Source organism: Arachis hypogaea, chromosome 10 (genome assembly GCF_003086295.3).
Source record: "Arachis hypogaea cultivar Tifrunner chromosome 10, arahy.Tifrunner.gnm2.J5K5, whole genome shotgun sequence".
Classification (NCBI taxonomy): Eukaryota; Viridiplantae; Streptophyta; class Magnoliopsida; order Fabales; family Fabaceae; genus Arachis; species Arachis hypogaea.
The window spans coordinates 47575592-47582866 of record NC_092045.1 but is presented as its reverse complement, the minus strand read 5'-3'; positions in this window follow the sequence as shown (position 1 = coordinate 47582866).

Here is a 7275-nt window from a genome sequence, read left to right as displayed (position 1 = left end):
CAGATTTTTGCTCAAGTCCCTCAATTTCAGCCAGAAAATACCTGAAATCACAGAAAAACACACAAACTCATAGTAAAGTCCAAAAATGTGATTTTAGCATGAAAACTAATAATTATATACTAAAAACTAACTAAATCATACTAAAAACTACCTAAAAACAATGCCAAAAAGCGTATAAATTATCTGTTCAAAATTTAGATTGGCCTCTATAGGAACTCAAAATTTAGATAGTTATATTGATAATCCTAGTTCAGTACGTTGATTCTTGAATACAACTACTTTATGAGTCTTGGCCGTGGCCTAAGCACTTTGTTTTCCAATATTACCGCCGGATACATAAATGCCACAGGCACATAACTAGGTGAACCTTTTCAGATTGTGACTCAGCTTTGCTAGAGTCCCCAGTTAGAGGTGTCCAGAGTTCTTGAGCACACTCTTTTACTTTGGATCACAACTTTAACCACTCAGTCTCAAGCTTTTCACTTGGACCTTCATGCCACAAGCACATTGTTAAGGACAACTTGATTTAGCTGCTTAGGCCAGGATTCTATTCCTTTGGACCCTCCTATCTGTTCATACCCTGGGTCGAGCTATCCGACCCAGGATGTTCTACTGACAAATTGACCGACCTCTTCAGGTCAGGACAATCCGACCTCTTCTCGAAGAGCTCAGCAAAATCACCAAGAAGAGCCCAAAAAGGGCCCAACAGAGGAACACGACCCAAATCCTAAGGCAGTCCAAGCCTATAGAGATAAGGTTAGTTCCCTTGAAGATAAGATGACCTCACTCAAAGATAAGATATGATAAGATAAGATAACTTTCTTATCTCCAGAAAGATCACTCTACAAACATTATAAATATGCTGGAGCACCTTGGTATAACTCATACTCTGATTCTACTAAAAACCTGCTTAATACCCTTGCTAACTTAAGAATCGAAGTCCCTTGCAGGTACCACCACCCTTCGGTGACAAAGGATCAGCAGCATTGCTAGCCCAACATGTTGGACACGACAGCTCCGGCTGCCACGCACAAGCCGGACCCATCATCTTCGATCAGTACAAAAGATCTCGTCCGAGATCGACCTACAGTTTCAGGTAACCCTCGAAACATTGGCGCCGTTGCCAGGGAACCTGAAAGTCATCCCATCATCATGACGAATAAACCTGGACAATGACCACGACTCTGATGTGGAGAACAGAACACCACACACGAATGTGGGGGTTACACTAGACGATACTTCTCAACCTAACAAAGGCAAATACTCCCCAAGCACGGGACCCATTGAAGCACTTCAGGATCGCCTAAAACAACTCGAAAAAGAGGTCAAATATCAACGGAAAGCTGAGAAAGACCTACGAAGGGAAGTTAGGTGACGTCGCGAATTAGAAGACAAGCTCCAAAAGCTTGAAGCTGATATCAAAACTAGAATTACTCGACCCAGTCACGAGGATAATTCCTGCAAGGACCAAGACCCATTCACCAAAGAGATTATGAAGACCAAAATCCCAAAAAACTTCAAACATCTCAATATGACTTTATATGATGGCACATCAGATCCCAGACATCATCTCAGCAACTTTCGAAGCAGAATGTATCTCACCGATGCCTCAGACGCAACTCGGTGCAAAGCTTTCCCGACCACTTTAACAAAGACAACAATTAAATGGTTTGACAATCTGCCCTCCAGGTTCATCTCAATCTTTGACGACTTAGCCAAAAAGTTTCTATCCAGATTTACCATCCAGAAGGACAAAACTAAACACACCACAAGTCTACTAGGGATCAAGCAAGGAGATCGGGAAAGTCTTCGTAGCTACATAGAAAGATTCAACAAAGCATGTCTGGACATTCAGAGTCTGCCAACCGAAGCAGCCATTATGGGTCTCATCAATGGCCTACGAGAGGGACCTTTTAGTGAATCCATATCAAAAAAATATCCCACATCTCTGAATGAAGTACAAGAACGAGCAGAAAAATACATCAACATAGAGGAAAACTCTCGACTAGGAGAAATCCCAAAATCCGGATTCTCCAACTCCTCCCCAGATAAAGACAAAGATTCCAAGAAAAAGGATGATCCGCTAGGAGAGAAGATTAAAAAATACTACAATTATACCCTTCTCCGGGTGTCTCTTGTGGAAGTTTACAGAGAAGTATGCCACACGGAGAAGATCTCACCACCCCGTCCACTTAAAAGCAAAAGAGGAGGAGGAAATCTGACGGAATATTGCGAATACCATCGAATCTATGGACATCCCACGAACGAGTGCTTCGACTTGAAGAATGTCATAGAGAAATTGGTAAGGGAGGGGAGACTAGATCGGTACCTAGCCAGTAAGATAGATGAGCCTAGAAAGAGAAGAAGAGACGAAGAGGTTGGCCGCTGATGAGCGGATAATTTATACGCTTTTTGGCATTGTTTTTAGGTAATTTTTAGTAGGGTTTAGCTACTTTTAGGGATGTTTTCATTAGTTTTTATGCTAAATTCACATTTCTAGACTTTACTATGAGTTTGTGTGTTTTTCTGTGATTTTAGGTAATTTCTGGCTGAAATTGAGGGACATGAGCAAAACTCTAATAAGAAGGCTGACAAAGGACTGCTGATGCTATTGGATTCTGACCTCCCTGCACTCGAAATGGATTTTCTGGAGCTACAGAAATTCGAATGGGGCGCTCTTAACGGCTTTCGAAAGTAGACATCCAGAGCTTTCCAGCAATATATAATAGTTCATACTTTATTCGTGATTAGATGACGTAAACTGGCGCTCAACGCCAGTTCCATGCTGCATTCTGGAGTCAAACGCCAGCAACACGTCATGAACCAGAGTTGAACGCCAAAAATATGTTACAACTTGGCGTTCAACTCCAAGATAAGCCTCAGCTCGTGTAAAGATCAAGCTCAGCCCAAACACACACCAAGTGGGACCCGAAAGTGGATTATCCATCAATTACTTACTTCTGTAAACCCTAGTAGCTAGTCTAGTATAAATAGGATAGTTTACTATTGTATTAGACATCTTTGATCAGTTTATGTGATCACGTTTTGGGGGCTGGCCATTCGACCATGCTTGAACCTTCATCACTTATGTATTTTCAACGGTGGAGTTTCTACACACCATAGATTAAGGGTGTGGAGCTCTGCTGTACCTCAAGTTTTAATGCAATACTACTATTTTCTATTCAATTCAGCTATTCCTGTTCTAAGATATTCGTTGCACTTCAACATGATGAATGTGATGATCCATGACACTCATCATCATTCTCACTTATGAACGCGTGACTGACAACCACTTCCGTTCTACCTCAGACCGGGCACATATCTCTTGGATTCCTTAATCAGAATCTTCGTGGTATAAGCTAGATTGATGGCGGCATTCATGAGAATCCGGAAAGTCTAAACCTTGTCTGTGGTATTCCGAGTAGGATTCAGGGATTGAATGACTGTGACGAGCTTCAAACTCGTGATTGTTGGGCATGATGACAAACGCAAAAGAATCAAGGGATTCTATTCCAGCATGATCGAGAACCGACAGATGATTAGCCGTGCTGTGACAGAGCATTTGGACCTTTTTCACTGAGAGAATGGGATGTAGCCATTGACAACAGTGATGCCCTACATACAGCTTGCCATGGAAAGGAATAAGAAAGATTGAAGGAAGGCAGTAGGAAAGCAGAGATCCAACAGGGACAAGCATCTCCATACAATTATCTGAAATTCCCACCATTGAATTACATGAGTAACTCTATCTTTATTTTCTGCTTTATTTACTATTCAAAAACTCCATAACAATTATTATCCGCCTAACTGAGATTTACAAGATGACCATAGCTTGCTTCATACCAACAATCTCTGTGGGATCGTCCCTTACTCACATAAGGTATTACTTGGACGACCCAATACACTTGCTGGTTAGTTGAGAAAAGTTGTGAAGTTATGTTTAGACCATGGTATTGAGCACCAAGCTTTTGGAGCCATTACTGGGACAATCAATTTCGAACAACAATTTAAGTATGAATCACAATTTCGTCCACCAGCTACTCAAAACGACCACCTCATACCTCAGAGAGGCATGTTACATGATACATGGGAGATTCATGGGAGGAGGAATCTCCAAATCATCTCACAAAAGACACCTCAAAGAAGTGTACCACGTTGGAGAAGAGGAGGCACCCGACCTCTCTGCTATCACCTTTACTAAAGAGGACGTAGCTGACGTCATCATCGGACATGACGATTCTATGGTCATCACTATCATGTTGGCCAATGCCAATCCACACCGAACATTGGTGGACCAAGGAAGCTCGGCCGACATTTTATTCAAAACAGCCTTTGACAAACTCGGCCTAGAAGAAAAAGAGCTCAGAGCATATCCGGACACTTATTTGGACTTGGAGACACCCCAATCCAACCACTCGATTACATCTCGCTACACACAACCTTTGGAAAAGGGAACCGGTCTAGGACCCTCAACATAGACTACATCGTGGTCGACGTGAACTTGACCTACAATGCCTTAATAGGTCGGATAACTCTAAATCAGCACGGAGCAGTAGTCTCAACTCCACACCTATGCATGAAGTTCCCATTGACAGAAGGGATTGCTATGGTAAAAGGAGACCAGAAGACGGCCCGCCGCTGTTACAACGAAAGTCTAAACCTCAAAGGCAAAGGAGAAGAAATCCACACCATCAAACTCGGAGGAGTTCGAGGTCGAGAAGAATTCTGTCCAAAACCAGAAGGTGAGATAGAAAAAGTCTAGATTGGAGATATCCCAGACAAAACAACCAACATCGACGCAATTCTTAAAGAGGATGTAAAAAAGTCCCTCATACAGTTCTTAAAAGATAACGTCGACCTCTTCGAATGGAAAGTCGCCGACATGCCGGGCATAGAACCCAAGCTTATTTACCACAAACTGGTAGTATATCCAGGGTCTCGGCCAATACAGCAAAGGCGTAGAAAGCTCAGACCAGAAAGATCCCAAGCTGTCGAGGAACAGGTACGAGCCCTACTGGAGGCAGGATTCATCAGAGAGGTCAAATACCCATTATGGCTAGCCAACGTGGTCTTAGTAAAAAAATCAAATGGGAAGTGGCGGATGGGCACCGACTATACTGATTGCAACAAAGCTTACCCAAAAGATCCCTATCCACTCCCAAGTATCAATACTCTGGTAGACGCCACCTCCGATTTCAAGTACCTCTCATTTATGCACACTTATTCAGGATACAATCAAATCCCAATGTATCCGCCTGATCAAGAAAAAACTTCATTTTTAACCCCCAAAGCAAACTACTGTTACGTCGTCATGCCCTTCGGACTCAAAAACGCAAGAGCTACCTACCAAAGGTTAATGAACAAAGTCTTCGCAGAGCACATTGTAAAACTAATGGAGGTATATGTAGACGACATGTTAGTAAAAACACAAAGCGAGGAGTCGCTACTGTCCGACCTCGCCCAAGTATTCAATACCATAAGAAAACATCACATGCGACTTAATCCTGCAAAGTGCACCTTCGCAGTAGAGGCTAGCAAGTTGTTGGGTTTTATGCTCACACAAAGAATCAAGGCAAACCCAGATTAATGCCAAGCTATACTCGACATGAAGAGTCCGACGTGTGTTAAAGAGGTACAACAACTTAATGGAAGATTGGCAGCCTTGTCCAGATTCCTAGCAGGATCAGCAATAAGATCCCTTCCCTTCTACGCCACCCTACGGAAGGGAAAGAGGTTTGAATGGATGGCGGAGTGCGATCAAGCCTTCCAGGATTTCAAAAGATTCCTATGACAACCACCTATTCTAACCCGGCCATGGGAAGGAGAACCGCTCGTATTATACCTCGCGGTACGAAAATGGGCAGTAGCTTCGGCATTGATCCGAGAAGATGACAGTGGACAACAACCTATATACTTCATCAGCAAAGCACTACAAGGGTTCGAACTAAATTATCAAAAAATAGAAAAATTTGCCTATACTCTCATACTAACATCCCGACGACTTCGCCCATATTTCCAAGCCCACACCATCAGGGTTCGGTCCAACCAGCCCATAAAAGGCATTTTACAAAAAATAGACTTAGCAGGAAGAATCTTGCAATGGGAAGTCGAGTTGTCCAAATTTGAGCTTTAGTGTGAAGCTCGGACAGCCATTAAATCACAGTATCTGGCCGACTTCATTGCAGAGTTTATGGACACCCCAAAAATCCCTACAAAATGGAATCTCTACGTAGACGGTTCTTCAAATAAAACTAGAAGTGGCGCAGGCATGATAATAGAGAGCGATCAGGGAACTCAAATCAAACTTTTACTCAAATTCGGGTTCCCTGCTTCAAACAACCAGGCTGAATGTGAGGCACTACTAGCTAGTTTGAAGCTGACTAAGGAGGTTGGAGCTCAAAAGCTTGTCAACTTCAATGACTCACATGTAATCACCTCACAAATAGCAGGGAGCTATCAAGCCAAGGATCCTACTATGAAAAAGTACTTGGACAAAACCAAGGAACAGCTCAGATAACTCGGAGAATATGAGGTCCGCCATATACCACGGGAACAGAACGCTCGAGCTGATGCACTCTCAAAACTAGCCAGCACCAAACCAGGAGGCAATAATAGAAGCCTCATCCAAGAAATGTTGTAGAGCCCGTCAATCTCGGAAGAAGAAAAGGTCTTAACCATAACAAGGCAGGTCCAAGGATGGATGACTCCCATAATCAGTTACCTCAAAACAGAAACACTCCTTATGGATAAGAAGAAGGCAAAGAGGTTAAAACGGGAGGCAGAATACTACACCATCATAAACAATACTCTATACAAGAGAGGAATTTCAACACCACTGTTAAAATGTGTGCCAACTTCCAATAAAAGGAAGTTTTAGAAGAAGTACACAGTGGCATCTGTGGCAACCATCTCGGAGCACAGGGTCTTACCAAAAAGGTACCTCGGGCCGGATTCTATTGGCCGACTCTACAAAAAGAAGCAATAGAATTTGTAAAGGCGTGTTCACCATGTCAGAAACATGCCAACTTTCACATCGCCACACCAGAAGAGCTTATCAGCATAACCTCACCCTGGCCATTCGCAAAATGGGGACTCGACCTTCTCGGTCCTTTCCCTCAAGGATCCGGACAAGTCAAATTCCTCATCGTGGGGGTAGACTATTTCACAAAATGGATCTAGGCGAAACCCCTAGCTAACGCCACTGCTCAAAGAAGTCGAAAATTTCTATATAGAAATATTGTCACAAGGTTTGAAGTTCCTTACTCCATCACCACA